Raw genomic sequence first — 18,202 nt, 5'->3', positions numbered from 1 at the left:
CTCCGCCTCTCCAGCCCGGCTTGGTTCTGCCTCCAGCTCGGTGCCTGGCCCCCAGCTCCCTCCCCGGGGCCTTAGAGAGGAGAGTCTGTCCTTTGTTCCAGTTGGTGGGCTCCTCTACCTGCCCTTTACTTGGATTGGGGGCTGCCCTGGCCTGTCCTTTACTGGAATTGGTGGGTGCCTGTCTGGCCTTTCTTCAGATTGGTCAGCTTTCTGTGACTTTTCAGACTAAGGGCAGGATAAAGGTGGGGACAGAGGGACAGGAAAGGAAATTTGAGGAGAGTCTAGGCTGTGGCAGAAAGGAGCTTCACAGCCTTGGCCAGAGCTAGCTAGAAGCAGACATGGCCGATGAAGCCTGAGGCTCCCTGCCCGGCATCCTTCTGTCCATCTTCCTCCTGGCCTGGCCCTGCCCTGCCTGCCCCAGGAGTAGGGGTGTGGGGTGCAGGAACAGCCACTGGGAAGATCATTCTCATACCTGGCTCTCAGGGGCCTTCAAGCCCTGAATCTTACCCAGATCTCAAAGCAACTTCACCTCCACCGCATCAGCTCAGGAAAGGAAACGGCTCTGATCCCAAAGCCCAGGAAAATCGGTGGGAGCAGCTGAGAACGCGCATGCCTCTGTCCAACATACATGCCACACCCTCACACAAACGTGGCTGCACACAGATAGAAACACAACCCTATGTACAAGGCACACACGCAAATACTTAGACATGAGTGCACACGCGCATACACACACATGCGCGTGCGCGCAGCGGCCCAGGCTCAGAGTGGGGTGAAGGAGGTCACATTTCCTGCCCTCTCAGTTTTTTTGGAACAAACCTCAGTATAAATATCAACATAACCACCAGGCAATTTCCCAGACCCCAGGGGAGAATGTGTGGTGTGTAGAAAAGAGCAGCAAGGGGCGCCTGGGTGGCTCAGTGGGTTAAAGCCTCTGCCTTCAGCTCAGGTCACAATCTCAGGGTCCTGGGATCGAGCCCCTCATCTGGCTCTCTGCTCAGCGAGGAGCCTGCTTCCCCCACCTCTCTGCCTGCCTCTCAGCCTACTTGTGATCTCTGTCTAATAAATAAATAAAATCTTAAAAAAATATATTAAAAAAATAGAAATTAAATTAAAAGAAGAAAGAAAAGAGTGGCAATTTCCAAGGACTGTCCCAGACTGATGACAGAAACTGTGACCTTAGCAGGCCCCTTTCCTCTTCTGGGTCTCAGTTTGCTCATTAGTAAAAATGGGTCCTTCCAGCTCTGCAACAGATAGTTGTAGAGTTTTGTGGTTGAATTCAGTGAGAATGGCTAGCTGGCTGGTGACTTCCTGCTTTCTCTGGCTCCTTACCCACAGCTCTGTAGTTGGAGAGAGGGCCAGGCAGCACTGAAGACACTGCCTCTCCCTGCCCCTCAACACTGGGCTTTCACTCCAGGTACCAAGAAATGGGAGTCTGTTAGGAGTCAGGGCTCCTCGGGGGCCAGTTCTGTAGCTAGATCAGCATTTCTGCACTTGTTGAGGTAGGAGGGGAGGGCCTTAGAACTAAGACCTTGGCCTGAGTTCTTCTGCTGTTTCCTGTGCAGGGACTAATGCAGGGACCATCTTGAAGGTCAGGGTCACTGTCACAAGCTGCACTCCTATCTTATCTTCATGAGTCTCTGTGTCTTTTCCCACCTCTTTAAACCCTCCTATTGCTCTCCCCACTGCCTGGGACCTCGAGCCCAGCCCTCTTTTTCCGGAAGGAAGCCTCACCATGCCTCTTGGTGGCCTAGAAGAAAGTAGTAACATCAAACCCAATGGTCAAGTTCCTCCCAAGACTCGAGCTGTATTACAGGGACTGGCCATACAGACTGAGTTATCCAGCTCTACTTGTGCTAGGTCTCCTGTGTGGCCCGGGGGTCTCTCTGTGGACCTTGGTATCCCCTTCTCTGAAGCATGGGCCTCCTTCAAGATCTTCAGGGTATTGGAGCCCCTCTCTGCCTCTTCCCTTCCCTCCGGGCTGTGTGTCTCTCTTAGACCCTGTCTCTTCCAACCTCTCTAAGTGGATCTCTCTTCTCTCCATGCCTCCCATCTCTGTCACAGGCTGCTCTCCTGTCACGTCTCCACGAGTTTCAAAGTCATTTCCCACCCCAAATCCTCTCTCCTCTCACTGGCTTCTCTCCCATTTCTCTCCTGCACTCTCCAGCCCCCACCCACTCCTATCTCTCCTGTCCACTCCTCCCCCAAACCTCCAGGCAGTCCCCTTGAGAACTTGGGGAGAAGGCACCTGACCCAAGATGGATACCCACAGAATGGGGGAAACCCAGGAGGACAGCCATGTTGGGATAAATTGGGGGTGCCAGGGCAGATGCCATCCACACTCTTTTGCTTCCCGTCCCCTGTTTTGGTAATCAATATATAGTCTCTTCCTGAAGAATGGGGGCCCTTCTAGGGCAAAGGAGGACTTATCCATTTCTGTGCCCAGAACTAACAGGCTGAGCTGCTGTGTCAGGGTGACTAACAGAACTCCCCTAAAAGAAGCCTCCTGAGGGCTCAGAGCATGGAAGCCCCCCTTTTAGTGGGGCCTCAGACCCTGGCCTGAACTCCCATACTCCAACCTTCCTCTGTGACTTCGCACAGCCCTCACAGCATGGCCCAGCCCTGTAGAGAGTCAAGCGTCAACAAAGAAGAACAAGAGGCAGGCCCTCCTCCCTCCCCTGCTCCCACCCATGCCTGTCACCTGCTCAAGGAGCGGGCTCTAAAAGACATTCATGCCTTAGATACTCCGAGAAGAGCTACCTGTGAGCTCTAGATCTTGCACTCCCAGACCTCCCCCTCAACAAGGCTGAGCTGGACCAGCAGCAAGAGAATAGAGGTGTGGTGATCCCTGGGAGACTTGATCTGAAGGAACAGGCAGGATGGAGACCCAAGCCGCAGGTGCAGTAACGCAAACGTCAGAGCCTGGCTTGAGTGGGCTGTCCGGCTTGGGGGAAGTGTTCTCAAACACCTACCGTGCTCAGGGGTGGGGGTGGGGGGGGCGTGGCGGGGCACCAGGGGCTCTCAACCATCTGTGCCCACCAGCATCCCCTGGAGGGTTGGCTACCATACAGTTTGCTAGCCTCACCCCCAAGTTTCTGGTACAGTACATCCGGGATGAGGCCAAGAATTGCCATTTCCAACAGGTTCAGAGCTGCTGCTCCTGTTGCTGGCCCAGGTCCCACACTCTGAGACCCAAGGGCAAACACCGCCTCCAATCCTCCTGCGAACTTGGGACCATTGTTTTGTTTTGCGTTACTGCTGAATAGTCGACCTACACTATTACATTAGTTTCAGGTTACAACACTGCGATTCGGCAATTATATACCTTACAAAATGCTCATCTCGGTAAGTGTAGTTACCATCTGTCACCTTACTACCTTGGGACAATATTATGGGAGGTGCCTGCTTTGATCCTCCCGTTTGATAGGTGGGGAGAGGAAGGGGCGGGGCCTTGCTCAGGTGAGACCCGCCCAGTCCTCCCAGGGCAGCCTGAGGGGCTCCCGCCGCTTCCTCCTACTGAGAGGGACTCCTCGCGGAGGGTCCTGAAAGAGGGGAGAAGCGGAGCTGCTGGAAGGAGAGAGTGAAGTGGGACAGAGGGGTGACATGGACAAGGGCCCCTGGAGCTCAGGAGCCCAGTCCTCAAGGAAAGTCCTGCCCTTTGCGGTCCTCCTCCGCCCTGCGCCCCTCTGGTCTCCGTCCTCTCTCCTCCTGCTGTTATTTCCCCTCCCCCCACCTCTCCTCCTCCCTCCTCCCGCCTTTCGCAGACTCCGGCTTCAGTTGTTACTCCAACAGGGCCGCGTCTCCAGCCTCTGAGCCACACTGGAGACACGTGCACTGTAGAATACACCTGAGCCCAGTCCTGGCGCCCGCCCCCCGCCGCCCCGTGGGTGCCCCACTTCCCGGATGGGCTTGGCCCCGCATTGTGGGCTCTTCCCCTCCAGTATGGCTAACCAGATCCTCCCGGGCCCCTCACCCTTTCTAAGTCAGACTCAGCTTCTACTCCAGATCCTGCCTCCTCCAACACGCCCTCCAAATGTTCCAGGCCCTCCTGGATCCCTCAGGGGCTATGTTTGGGGATGGATGAAGGATGGGAGGGACAGATTTGGTGAGAGAAGGTAGGCTTGTGTGAACAGTTAGCTTTCTGGGCTCCTGACTCCCTGGAACCTCTCAATCCCTAGCACAGGGTCTGGGATCAGGAACAGAGAGGATAAAGGGACAGCCAGCGCTGGCAGAGGGAGGGAGGCAAGAGCTGAATGTGTGGAGGGCAAGACTGCCCTGGGAGTTGGACATCAGACCAAGGGGGCCAGGACAGGCTCCTGGCTTCCCCACCTTCAACTGCCTTATTCACAGGACAGAGTAAGTAGAGACCTCCATCCTCATGACCCACATTCTCCTGGATGCCACAGCCTTCTTCCAGAGCCCTTCACCAGCGCCCCCCTCATCACAGCTGTCCCAGTCATTCTGATCTCCTGGTGCCTCTCCATCCTCGACTCAGGGCACAGCGAGGTTGTCACAAGGAAGCAGATATAACTCGCTGAGAGTCAGGCATACCATAAGACAGAAGGCTGGGAAGGAGGAAAGGGTGAGCTCCCTATCCCCAAGGATGTGATAAGAAGAATGGGGGCAATGAGGTAAGGCCTTGGTGAACTTGGCCTCCAGCTCTGGGTTCCTTGACCCTAAATGTCCTCAAACCTTCCTCAGCCTTGCCCCTCACATGGTCTTCATAATGGGTTCAGAGCTGGACAAAGCCCATCCAAGAGTCTCTGAAAGGCAGACGTAGTGGCCTGAGCAGAAGAGCATGGAGAGGTGTGACCCATTGGGCTAATGTCAAGAAAAGTCTCTCTCAGGAAATAATGACCAAAGGAATGGCTGGATACACGAACGAACAAACCGATGAACAAATGAATGAGTGACCAAATTCCCTTCTCTGAGTCTCCCTCCATGAACTTTCCCAGGCAGATCTGACCCTGACATTCACTGTCCTGTGCTCCCCCCAACCAGGGCATGGCATGCCAGATACATTGCCACTAGTTCCCATCTGGTTCTCCCATCAGACTGGGAGTTTTTAGAGGCCAGATGTTGTGTCCTGTTCCTCCCCAGTCCCCAGCTTCATCCAGCCCATCACAGGTGTCAGCAGGTATTTGCTGAGCTATAAAATAATCAGTTGGACTTCTTAGTGCCCAGAGCCTTTGGGCTGTGAGGGGTATATTCCATCACCAAGGAGATGGTTGGACCCCATAACCTCTGGAGGCTCCCAAGCCACAAAGACAGCTGAGAGCTCTCAACATTTCCCAGGTCTCTCACAGTGACTGTCTTAGAGAAGGAGCCTGAGGAATGAGGGTGCCTTCTGCTGAGAGCTTTTGGAAGACTTTCCAAGGCAACTTCATGGGCCAGAGGGTCCTTCAATGCTTTAGGATCATCTCCCAGAACAGAAGGGCCGGGGACAACATCTCAGGATGGAGGGGCTCTTCCCTGAGAGGAGCACTATCATTATCAGCTTCTTTCATGACTGACATCACCTCTTCCAGGCAGCCTTCCTGGATGGGTCATCTGTCTTCCTCCCAAACCTCCTGAGAATTCCTGCAGCAACAGTGTCTAGAGGGCTGTAGGTTTCAAGAAGCCTAATCCCCAGCTTGATGGGGGTAGCTTAAGGCCAGGAGAGGTAGGAAAGGACTTGCCCAGGGCCTCACCTGGAATCAGGAGGCCCATGGTCCAGCTCAGGGCCCTTCAAGACACACTAGGCTCCCTCCCTTCTGAGCACTGTTTATTTTTGGAGTCCCTCCCATTCCCTGTTTTGGCCAGGAGGGGCTGAGCCCCTCAGGTGTGGGGTGGGGCTGGGTGTCTTCCTCTAGGCCAGGGACAAGTCTTCTCGTCTCTCTTTCTGTGCCAGACACCATGCCCAGAGTGGGAGGTGAATACTGGATGGTACCAGCCTGGCCTAGGGTTAGTGTGGGCCTCCAGAGGGCAGGGATGAAGGGTTGAGCTGGGGGGTGCTGATGGGGGTGGAGGGAGGGTGAGCCCGGTAGAGCACCCCCCCACCACCCCGGCCCGGGACAAGTCAGAGAGCACAGAGCAGCTGCCACAGTCATTGAGGCCTGCCTTGGGGCTCTCCCTGACTCTGTCCTAAGCTCTTTCCCTGCCTTTCAGCCTCCCCAGGCTCTCTGTGTTTGTCCCTCTTACTGTCTGTCTGTTCTCTGGTATGTGTTTCTCCCACAGTCTCACTGCTGGTCCCATGACTGTATTTGGCTCAGTCTTCAGGGCCTGGCTCTTCCCAGCTGTTCCCCAGATCCCAAGGTCCGGGGGGGGGGGGGATAGGAAGAAGGGGGGCAGATGAGGGTATGAGAAAGAGACGGGGACAGAGACAAGTTCAGAGGCAATGGGATAGACACAAGACGAGGAGGGGACCCTGGGGACAGGGAGGCTGGGCTGGCCAGGCGTTATAAAGCCTCCCCAGCCACTGAGGGGGAGACCCTGAAGACAAAGTCAGAGATGGAGGGAAAACTAGGGTCAGCCCTTTCCTCTGCACTGGCTCCTGGCCGCCCCCCTTCCTTCTCCCTGCCCCTGTAGGAATGTGTGAGCACTTTCACTGTTCCCAAAAATAGTCCTCCTTTATTGGGGGTTGGAGTGAGGAATCTTCTGGGCTGGGTTCATCTCAGGCATGCCCCTGCCTCTGGGCTCCCATCTACTCTGAGGGGTCTCTCTGATCTACCCCAACCTTTACCTGCAGTGCTTTGTTAAAACTGTAATCCTTGGGCACCTGGCTGGCTCAGTGGGTTAAGCCTCTGCCTTCGCTCAGGTCATGATCTCAGGGTCCTGGGATCGAGTCCCGCATTGGGCTCTCTGCTTGGCAGGGAGCCTGCTTCCTCCTCTCTCTCTCTCTGCCTACTTGTGATCTCTGTCTGTTAAATAAATAAAAAAGTCTTAAAACAAAACAAAACAAAACTGCAATCCTTCTTTGAATAAGACTGCCATGGCTTCTGGGCACAGTAGGCTCTGAGCTCCCAGGCCTGTTGGGAGCTCTCTGTCAAGGGCTCAGCATCTCACAACAGGGCCACTGCCTATTCCTATTAGCTCTCATGTTCTAGCTTCTACCCAACTCTCCCAGCCTCACTGCCCCCACCCTTACCTTCCTCTACCTCCAGGCCTCTCCTCCCCCTCTTGTCCTTCTAGGTCCTGCCCTGGTCTGCTCAGCTCCTCTGCCTGGCTCTGTCCTCTAGCACTCACTACTCTCATCCCCACAGCCCTGCCCTGCTCCCCTCAGTAGCTCAACAAGGGCTGGGCCCCAGCAGATCCAGGCTCTGAGGTAGAGGGCTTCTCCAGGGAAGGGGCGGTGGGTGAGAAACACGGCAGGCTCTGGGACCCCGTGCCGTGCCCTGAAGCCTGGACCCTACTGGTACCCTCTATCTCCTGTATCCCGCTTTTGTTTCTCTTCTGCACCTTAAGCTTGGGATGTCTCTCTCTCAATTTCAGTCTCCATGGGGAGGCCAGTCTAGTCTCATCTCCTCTCTGCCTCCGTTTCTTGGATGGGGGAACCTGAGCCCCAGAGAGGGAAAGTGATGGGGGCCTACAAGCTTATGGAAAGCTGGCCACAAGCCACAGGTCTCAGTCACTGCAAAATCTTGCAAGGCCCCTGTCAGTGGGGCTTCAGAGGGAGCAGCCAGCCCTTTATACAACCCAACACCCCACCCGCCCTGCCCGGGGCGGGCAGTCTGGCAACCAAAGTTATTTGCCTTTGGAGGGCCCAGGAAGCCAGAGAACAAACATCCGGGGTCTCTGGAACTTCTACCCTCTCTCACATCCCAAGAATCCGGGAGCCACCAAGCGGATACACACACACACACACACACACACACACACTCACACTCACACAAACACATACATACACAGTCCAGGGCCGGGTAACATGTGAGCCCAGAAGATCTCTTGGGACTGTGAATCTGAGCAAGTCCCTTGGAGCCCCAAAACCTGGGTAAGGAGATGATGAGTCTCACCCCCAGCTTTATATTAATTTTGTCTTGGAAATGAAAATCTCTTTTGTGTGACTTCTCTGATTGCAAAATTCTGGACGCACTCATCAGAACTGATACACTCATCAACATGGATCTTTTCGCTCACTTTATGGGCAGCTCCCACTTCGCTGGTGCCCTAAGCACGAGTGTGGCCTGCCCGTGAGCCGTCTGGAACGCGTGTCTCTGCAGGCCGTCAAGCGGACTACGGCAGACTACACCTGTGGGCCGCTAGAAGAATGTCTGGGTGAAAACCCACGGATCCATGATTCTGTGAGAGAGTGTGTGCGAGTGTGAATGTGTGAGTGTCCCTATGTCCACATCTGCGCCTGAGTGATCTGCATGTGTAGGGGACCTGTACACCCACCTGTGTGTGCCCTGAGTGTGAGCTGCTTTTGTCTCTGAATGAGTGTATGGCTGAGAGCCTTGGTGTCTTACATGTGGGGAGTCTGATTCTCAGCCTCCGGTGCACCCTGCACCCCTCTTCAACCACCCGTGCCAGACCAGGGCTACATCCCTACCTTGCCACGTGTCCCCTATGTGGCAGTGGACAAATCTTTTAACCTTCCTGGGCTCTGTTTCACCATCTGTAAAACAGTGCCTTCTCCTGGAGCTGCTGGAAGGACTACCCTTGCACCATAAATGTCCTGCCCCAGAGGGCTCCCAGCTGGGGGCAGGGCCACTTCTGTGTGAGTTAGGAGAGGGGTGACTCCAGCTCTCTGGTCACTGCTGCCCTGAGGGACATAGACTGGTGGGGGAAGGCAGGCTGGATGTTGGCAGTGCCCTACTTCTGAGGGAGCCCCTGTGCTGGGTCTCAGGGGAGGTTAGAGGCCGTGGCCCAGCCAGTGAGCCCAAAAGAGCAGCTCCCTTTCCTCAGCCCCACTCCGGGTGTGCAGCATGGGACTAAAGGCTGTCTGACTCTAGACTGGGGTGGCCAGGTTCCAGATGAGGCTCTGAGGACACCCACCCCCTCCCCTTCCCCTGGGGCCCTGTTCCCTTGATCCACCCTCCTTCTCCAAAGCCCAAAAGAAGGCCTTACAGAAGCCATGGGCAGGGTGGGCTCACTATGCTGGCACTTGGAAACGAGCTAGGCTGACCAGATGCTCAGAGACACGCCCCCCGCCCCCAGCCCAACTCCCATTATCAGAGAGGGAAACCGAGACCTGGAGAGGGCCAGGGACCCTCCAAAACCTCTGTAGAGGCATTTTGTACTTTTTGTAGAGCTTTGTACTCTGTTGGCTGCTGAATGGAGTCCAAGGGAGTAGGCAGGGGTCCTGAGAGACAGGTACAGCTGCACCAGTGCCCTCAGCTGTCCCAACCCAGCCCCACCCTCCCCACCTTGGCCAGATCTCCTACTGGTGTGATTAACCAGATTATAGGGTTTTTTCTTGAGCAAATTGCATTGGCCTAATTGAACGAGGCTGCGGGAGCCTGGGTGGGAAGCTGACAGGGGTGAGGATGGCGGGAGCTGGGGAGAGGGTGGGTTGGGAGCAAGTCGTGGGGGCAGACCAAGCAGGGGACAGAAGGAACAAGAGAGGGGGAGAGGAAGGCTGTGGGCACAGGAGGACAGGACATCACTCATTCAGCACACCCTTTCTGCACACCTGCAATGCTCCCGTCACACTAGCCACCTAGGCACTGGGAGGAGTGCTGCTCCCCTAGAGACTGCCGAGCCACTGCTCAGTGCCAGGTACCGCGTTCTTTTAAAAGCACTCTTTCGTGTCATCCCCCAACATCTACATTTTATTCTTAAGGGGATTGAGGCTCAAGACATGGAATGACTTTCTAGATGTCAGAAACAGACAGCACTGTCAAACACCACAGCCCTTGCTCTTAGCTGGTCCAGGCTCATTCTGCCAAGGTGTTACCATCCTGGGGGGTTCAAAGAGAGGAGGAGGCCTCACACCAACTCACACTTGGCCTGGACCCCACTTCCGTCCATGTCGGGCACTCCTCCTTATCTCTGCTCTGGTGGCCAGCAGCTGAGGCTGGGGCAGATCCCACATGGATCGCACGCCCCCACACAGCCCATGGCACACCCACGGCCCCTCTCACTCCCAGTGTCCAGGTCTGTGTCACACTCATCACCCCTGGATGACACAGAGACAGGATTGCTGTCACTTTCGCATGGCATGACTCACATACTCAGTGACTCACAGCCATTTCGTGGTTTCCACAGTGTCATACATCACTGAGTGTCACGGGGCCACACACAGTGGTACTATCCCTGTGCCCTCACTCAGGGTGGCTCATCCCCAGTGTCATACATCATGTCTCCAGTGCTCCACAATGTCACCCTCCTGTAGTGTCATGTGCACACTTCCAAGCTGGCTGTGAGTTGCACCATCACATTTCAGGATCACCCAGGACCTTCTGACATTGAAAAAAAATTCCATCTTTGGTGAAATGACATCGTGTCTGAGATTTGCTTTAAAATACAAAGCAACTGGGGCACCTGGGTGGCTCAGTGGGTTAAGCCTCTGCCTTCGGCTCAGGTCATGATCCCAGGGTCCTGGGATCGAGCCCCACATCGGGCTCTCTGCGCTGCAGGGAGCCTGCTTCCTCCTCTCTCTCTGCCTGCCACTCTGCCTACTTGTGATCTCTGTCAGATAAATAAAGAAAAAATCTTTAAAAAAAATAAAATACAAAGCAACTGAGAAAAGATATCTGCAAATCATACATCTGATTAGGGGTTAGTATCCAGAATATATAAAGAAGTCCTACAACTCAACCACAAAATAAACAAACTGATTTAAAAATGGGCAAAGAACTCGAATAGGCATTTCTTTAAAGAAGATATACAAATTGGTCAACAAGCCCATGGAAAAATGCTCAACATCACGCATCATTAGGGAAATGCAACTCAAAGCACAATGAGATATCACCTTTCCCCAGTCTTCCATCCATTAGGATGGCCATGGAGGAAGGAAGGAAGGAAGGAAGGAAGGAAAGAAGGAAGGAAAAGAGGGAGGGGGAAAAGGGAGGGAGGGAGAGAAAAAGAGAAAGAAGGACATGGTGGGGAAAGGGAAGGGAAGGGGAGAGGGAGAGAGGAAAGAAGTGTTGGCAAGGAGGTGGAGAAACCGGAACTCTGGTATGCTGTTGGTGGCCATGTAAAATGGCACAGCTGCTGTGGCAAACAGTATGGTGGGTCTTCAAAAATTAAAAATAGGGTGCCTGGGTGGCTCAATTGGTTAAGTGTCTGACTCTTGGTTTCGGCTCAGATCATGATCTCAGGGTCATGAGATCGAGCCCCATACTGGCTCTATACTCAGTATGGGGTCTGCTTGGGATTCTCCCTCTTCTTCTGCCCCTCCCACTCATGTTCTCTTTCTCTCTCCCAAAATAAATAAATAAATATTTTTTAAAAATAAGATTACCTATGATCCAATAATTCCACTTCCGGGTATATATCTAAAAGAATCAAAAGCAGAATCTTGAAGAGATGCTTGTACCCCTACATTTACGGCAGAATTATTCACAATAGCCAAAAGGTGGAAGGAGCCCAATGTCCATCGATGGATGAATGGATAAACAACATGCGGTCTATAGAAACAATAGGATAGTACTGAGCCTCCAAAAGGAAGGAAATTCTGACACAGCTGCAGCACGGCCGGACCTGGAGGACATGCTGCTGAGTGAAATAAGGCAATCACAAAAAGACAAAAACTGTATGGTTCCAGATATCTGAGGTACCTAGTAGCCAAATTCCTAGACAGAAAGTGGAACAGTGGTTGCCAGGGGCTGGGGGCACAGGGAGCTGTTTGAAGGATATAAGTCTCAGTTTAGCAAAATAAAAAAGTTGTGGAGAATGTGAACGTTATTTAACGTTACTGAACTATACACTTCAAAATGGTTAAGATGGGAAATTTTAGGTTATGTATATTTTACCACAACTAAAAACTAAAAAATAAAATACTTCAGGAAAGAAAAATGAAAAAAAGAGGGGGGGGGTTTGGGTAGGGTAGAGAGGGATAGATGAACTAAATGTGCCCAAATCGTGGTAACTATTAGATTTGGGTGATGGGTATATGGCAAATTTTTACTCTCTCTACTGTTGTATGTATTTCAAATATTCTATAATTTAAAAATTTTACTCTCCTTTGACCTCACACCTCCTCCAGTGACCACGCCCCTTCTCCACATCCCTTGGGGCCAAAGGTCTCCAAAGTGTTGACTGTGCTCTGTCTTCACTCCCCACTGAGCACCCACCCAGGCCGGCTGGCTTCAGGCCCCACCCGGTCACTGATGTGGTTCCTGTTGGGCTAATGCTGGGCCCAGTCCAGCACGGTCTCCCCTGTCCACCTTCCCTGATGCGCAGCCACCTCCCTCCCTCTCAGCCCTCTCCTCTCCTGTGGCTCCACCCTTCAGTATCCCCTATCTCCCCTGTCACTCCTCCCCTATCTCTGGGCTGCTCCTCCTCACCTCCCAGGCCTCTAGATGATGGAGTCTGGGGACCTGCGCCTGGGGCTTGGTCCTCAGCCCTCACCCCTACTTTCACCGTGCTCTTGCCCTAGGTCATCCCAGCCATACTCGCCGCTTCCCAAAGATATCCCCAGTTTGAGCTCTGCTACTGAAGGTGAAGGGACACCTTCACCTGGATGTCTGACTTCTGTCCAAAAACAGATCTCTCCAATTCTGCGTCCTTGCCCTCTCTCAACCCCCTAACCCTGGCCTCCCCCCAGTCCTCACCCATCTCAGTAACGTCTCCACCGTCCATCACTTGGCCCTCAAGCCAGAAACCTGGAAGCCATCCTCTGCTTCTCCCTCTGGCTCATCGTCTCATTCATTAGCATGTTCTGTCATTTCAACCTCCCACATATCTCCAAAGTTCATCCATTTCTCTCAACTCTTCTGCTGTCCCCTGAGCCCCGGCACCACCATCTCCTGCCAGGGTGGCTGCCGTGGCCTCCAACTTGTCTGCCCACCTCTTCTGTGCCCCTCCAACTCGCCCACCCCCTGAACTCAACAGCCAGAGCAATCTCCAAATCATGCATCAGACCATGTCACTTCCCTGCCACTGGGGGGTCTTCCTGGGACAGCATCATACACAGTGTCGTGTGATTATACTTCACATAGTCATCAGCCATGACACACAGCATCACACGTCCAGCATCGGGCTCAGAGTGTCCTGCAGCCTCACGCACAAGGTTTCACACTTGGCATCACTCCATGTCACACCCTTGGCAACGCGCTCAGCGTTGCTGGATCCCATACGCTTGGGGCACACACTTGGTTTCACAACTCAGTGTCAGACGGCTGAGCCCCAAGGACCACACCTGTTATCACACCATATCACCCATCTGTGTTTACATATTCGCTCCTCATGGTGACACACCCTCAGTGTCGCATACTTGGTATCATTCAGCATCACACAGTCCATGTCACACGGGATCACAGTGTCACGGACCTGGTGGCACATCTCCGGTCTCATAGTCTCTGAGTGGCACCACACACTCAGTATCACTCGGTGTCACACACACGGTGTCATGCTCTGACTCACTCACTCCGCACACGGTATCCCATGACAGAGGACGCACACTGGATAACACACAGCATCACATACTCGGTAGAACACCCACTGCCCCCCAGTCCATGTCTTGGTTCCCCCCACCCCCGCCCCACTGGGCAGAATCACCAGAGCTGCTGCCCCATGTCAAGGCTGTTTCCTGTTGTTGTGCTCAGAGTCCTTAGCCTGCTTGTTCCTTCAAGGATTTCCTGTTGTCAGGGCCCCAATCAGGCCTGGCCCAGCCTGGGATACTGGCCCCAAAGCCCAAGAACCAGCCAGCGGGAAACCTGGGCCCTCTGGGTCCACCCCACCCCATTCTTGTAGGGCCCATGGAATTTTCCCTCACTCACTCAACCTGGATTCCCCATGGGCCTAGGCTTGTAGTGGTTCTACTAAAAGGTGGCCTCTGGGCCCTGTTTCACTCCCAGGGTGCCCAGGAAGGGGACACTTGGGCAGTCTGAAGAGGCTGACCACCTCCCAACATTTTGGGAGAAGACCTTAACTGGTCTATGGGGCTCAGTCTGAAGCTGCTGGGAGGCCGAGGAGAAGGACAGAAGGTAGAAGGGGAGGACAAGGGGTCAAGGGGTTAGAGAATTAGGGAAGCTTTCCCAGAGGAAGCCAGCTGAGAGCTAGCAAATACGAGGGCAAAGAAGAAAAGGCAACCCGGGTGGGAGCCCCAGACAGGAGCAAATGTTTGCAGTTAGAAACTGGGAAGCAGCAGCACGCCTGGAGATAAAGACAAGAACATGGGAGACAGGTAGGTTGTGTTGTAGGATTTGGAGAAAACAGGTTTCTCTCCCACCCTTCCCCCTCCCCCCACTCCAGCCTTCAGATTTTGGCTCCAAGAGGAGCCTGGGGCACTCCCTTCCTGGCCCCGACTTCAGGCCACATAGACTGCCCCCCATGGGCGGCTGCCAAGCCCCCTCACCTCCTGCCCCAGGCCAGCCTGCAGGAAGGACACAGGGAGGCCAGCACACGCTCCCCACACGGCCTGAGATAAATATTTCCCAGGAAACGGAACTTGTTCTCTCAGTGTTTACAGCCAAGAACCAGGCCGGGCAGGGGGGTTGGGGGGAGGGGGGTCGGGCAGGGGGTGGGTGTGGGGCCCCCCTGAGGAACCTTGTCCTGGGGCTCAAAGCGTCAACCCCAAAACTGCCTCGGATCCGCTAGGCACCTCTGAGCCAGTCTTTGCCTCTCTCTTCCATTCTAAGCCCTCACAGTCACAGGGGCTGGACCTCCCCCTGGTTTTGGTCTGCCCAATGCCAGGCCCAGTCTGAGCTTGGGTCTTTTCTGGGTGTGAGTCCCTGGTACTTGACACCTCCTCCTTTAGACTAGGCTTCTCTGATTGTAGGACCTATGTTCACCCATCTCCGTCTGGTCCTCGTTTGGTCAGGGGTGAGGACAGATGAACAGACCGACAGACAAAGAGATAGACTGGGAGGCAGCTGAGACCACCTTCCTGGCCCCAAGTCCCTGCACAGCCCAAGCCCCCGCAGTCCAACAATTGGGCACAGCTGGATGGCAGGGACACCAGACCCCGAGAGATGCCAGATGTTGTGGCCAGCTTGCCGGCAGCAGCTCCTCTGGGGCCATGGGACATCACTGAGGCCACTTAATCCTGATGTGCAGAATCCAGGAGGGGGCTGGCACCTCTGCCAGTTATGAGCACTCACTCAAGAATCTTAAACGCAGGGGTGCCTGGGTGGCTCAGTGGGTTAAAGCCTCTGCCTTCGGCTCAGGTCATGATTCCGGGGTCGTGGGATCAAGCCCTGCATCGGGCTCTCTGCTCAGCAGGGAGCCTGCTTCCTCCTCTCTCTCTCTCTCTCTCTCTCTGCCTGCCTTTCTGCCTACTTGTGATCTCTGTCAAATAAAGTAAATAAAATCTTAAAAAAAAAAAGAATCTTAAACACAGGCCAGGAAGTGTTGCGTCCTGGAAAGCAGCCCTCCCAGCCTCATCCCCACGCTCCCGTGTCCATTTCCTGGGCTCCACAGACATGCTGGGCCTTCTCTCACGGAGACTTAGGGTATCCTGTCCACATGCCCTTGTACACCCTGCTCTTATCACTTGCAAAGACCTTCTTAGCCCCCATGGCAATCTTGCCTTATAGGACCACCCCAACACCTGCCTGTCCTTATCCTCCCCATCACTATGCCACCACGCTGGACCCATTTATTCACCATGGGTGGCCTCGGCCTCACCCCAGACTGTGGGATCAAGTGGACCCAGGATCAGAGATCCAGGGGCTTCTCAGCACCAAGGCAGCTTCCTGCAGCCTCCTCTGGGGCTGTCTTTGTTCCAGCTCCTCTCTCTGCTTGTTCCCAGTCCTGGGCTGGGCCTAGTTGTCCTCATGGGGTACTTACAGAAGCTGACCACATGAACCTCTCTGACTACCCAGCTGATTTCTGGTCTCAGTTTTTGGCCTTGACCCTCCCCATCCTTCAATTTCCAAGGTCACCTCCTCCAGGAAGTCTCTAAGACTGCCCCCAATCCAGCAAGTGCCCCTTTCTTGGAACTCCTCCAACCTTCACACAGCCCTTCTCATTTAAACAAGAAACTTCATTGAGCACCTACTATGAACCAAGCCTGTGCCAGCTCTCATGGGGCCCAGGAGAGACAAAGGAGACTCAGCCTTGGTTCCTATCCCCCATATGTTTATAACTATGTGACAAAGGATATATAACCACACGGGCAACAAGTCACCCAACTGTAAGTTCAGGGAAGCTTGGGGGCTGTGAGTGCCCAGAAAAGAGCAGAGACTGATTTGACCTGAATGGAGGAAGCAATCTGAGAGGACTCCACAGAGGAGGTGACATCTAATCTGAGGCTTAAGAAGGGAGTAGGTAGAGAAAGAAGGGAAGGGTGTTCCAGAGAAAGGCGTTGATGCAAGCAAAGGCAGGGAGGCCAGGAATAATAGGTACCCTGGGGAGTAAGCACTGCCATATCTGGGAGCAATGGGCAGACGTGAGGGGGCCCAACAGGCAGGGCTGGCAATGCCAAGGCCTGTGGTCTCTCCTTATCCTGTGGGCAGCAAGCGAGGAGCCAGTGCTGGGCAGGACATTAGTGTGTTAAGTGTGGATACTTGTGCCATCGTCTGTGTCGCCTCTCCCTCAGCCCCTGCCCTAGCTAGTGCCTCCGAAAGCCAGCAGAGAGGGCATGGACCCAGAGTGCTCAGTTCACTACTCAAACTGCCTCCCCCTGACCCCCCAGAGAGCAACGGGCTTGGCCCTGAAGTAGGGTTCCAGGCTGAGCCTGAAGAGCCCTCCTCCTAGTTGGCCAGTGGGCACAGGGGCCAGGGAGCCATCCCAGGAGGGGTGCTGAACAGATGCCTGCCCCAGGGATGGGCGCTGGCAGCCCTGCTCCCCCAGCTGTCACGCTGCCAGCACCAGGAGGACGCGCCATGCCTACAGAAGCTCCGCGAGCCCTTGCCCAGCCCCATGCTGCACCCCCGTCAGCCCAGGCCTGGCTCCAAGGAGCTCACCCTTGCGGGAAGCAGGGAGGGGGACCAACTCCCTCCCTGGGCCAGGCGCCTCGCACATACTTTGTAACTTATCCCAACGGCTCTGCTGTGATTACGGCCAATAGCAGTGATTAGGTCCACTAATGCTGGATCTTCTTCTCCCCTTTGACAGGTGAAGAAACTGAGGCTCAGGCTGGTTAAGGAACTGGCCCAAGGTCGGACACCGAGAAAGTGGTAAAACTAGGACTTGAACTCATGCCCACCTGACCCCAGCCCCTGCTCTCTCTAGTCCTGCCCTTTCTGTATTGGGGAGCACTCAGCACTTTCTCCCAGCAGAGCTTATCCTCACAGCCTAAAACCTTCCCCCCTCTGAGGGAGGAAGCAGGAGGTCCAGACAAAGGAAATGTGGAGAGAGAACAGAAGCAAAGGGATCAAATGGGCATGATTCCCCGAAGGCCTCTTGATGGGACTTGGTGGGCGGAACCTGAGCTGGCAGGGACCTGGACAAAGGGGCAGGGCCCAGAGGTATATACAAGGAGCTCAAGCCTGGCTCCTTCCCTTGGGGCCTAGTTCCCAGCACCAAGGAGGGTCTCCACTTCTCCGGAGCCCTCTCCCCTCATGGCTTCCTGGGAAGATGACAAATACAGGCTTTCCTGGCAGGTGGCCGTGGCTGCTGAGATGCTGCAGGCTCCCAGGAACACCATCTGTCCCGGCCGCAGGGGGGAGGCGGGGGGAGCCTCTGCCCCGTGGGGAATGCCATGACCATAAATAAATTAATAATGACTTTCTAGCGCCACCCGCTCCAACCCCCACCCCCGCCCCGCACCCAGCTCCCAGCTGCAGGGACATTCTCAGAACTTGGCCCCGTGTCCCGGCTGAACTCCTCATGCACCAGGCCCCGTGTGGACGCCTTCTTTCCCATCTCATTGGAGGGCAGCAAGAGAGCGAGGGCTGGGCACGAGACACGTGTGGGCTCCACACTCTGATCTGCCCTGTGTGCTCACTGTGTGACCCCACTGTGTCTCCGCTTCCCTGGCCATAAAAGGAGAATAATAGCAGTCCCTGCTTCCCAGGGAGGTTGTGAGGGTTGAACAAGGAAGCGTGTCTAAAGCTTCTGGCCCAGAGGAGCCTCCTCTTTTCTCTCAGCCAGGCCAGGGCCCAAGAGTAGGCTCAGGCTGGTCCTGGTGGTTGGTCCAGTTTGACACACAACCCTCCTCTGTGTCAGTCTTCCC

The 18,202-nt window shown here is 54.7% G+C and overlaps 1 protein-coding gene across 4 annotated transcripts in view; it reads right to left on the bottom strand.

The window, feature by feature from the left end:
- The window catches only part of PDE2A (phosphodiesterase 2A), a 92,383-nt gene that overhangs the window by 34,706 nt on the left and 39,475 nt on the right, over positions 1–18,202 (bottom strand). The window lies entirely within an intron of this gene.

This window comes from Mustela nivalis, assembly GCF_964662115.1.
Source record: "Mustela nivalis genome assembly, chromosome: 9".
NCBI lineage: Eukaryota > Metazoa > Chordata > Mammalia > Carnivora > Mustelidae > Mustela > Mustela nivalis.
Note: the sequence above shows the minus strand (reverse complement) of the source record. Positions and strands in the feature narration are given on the sequence as shown.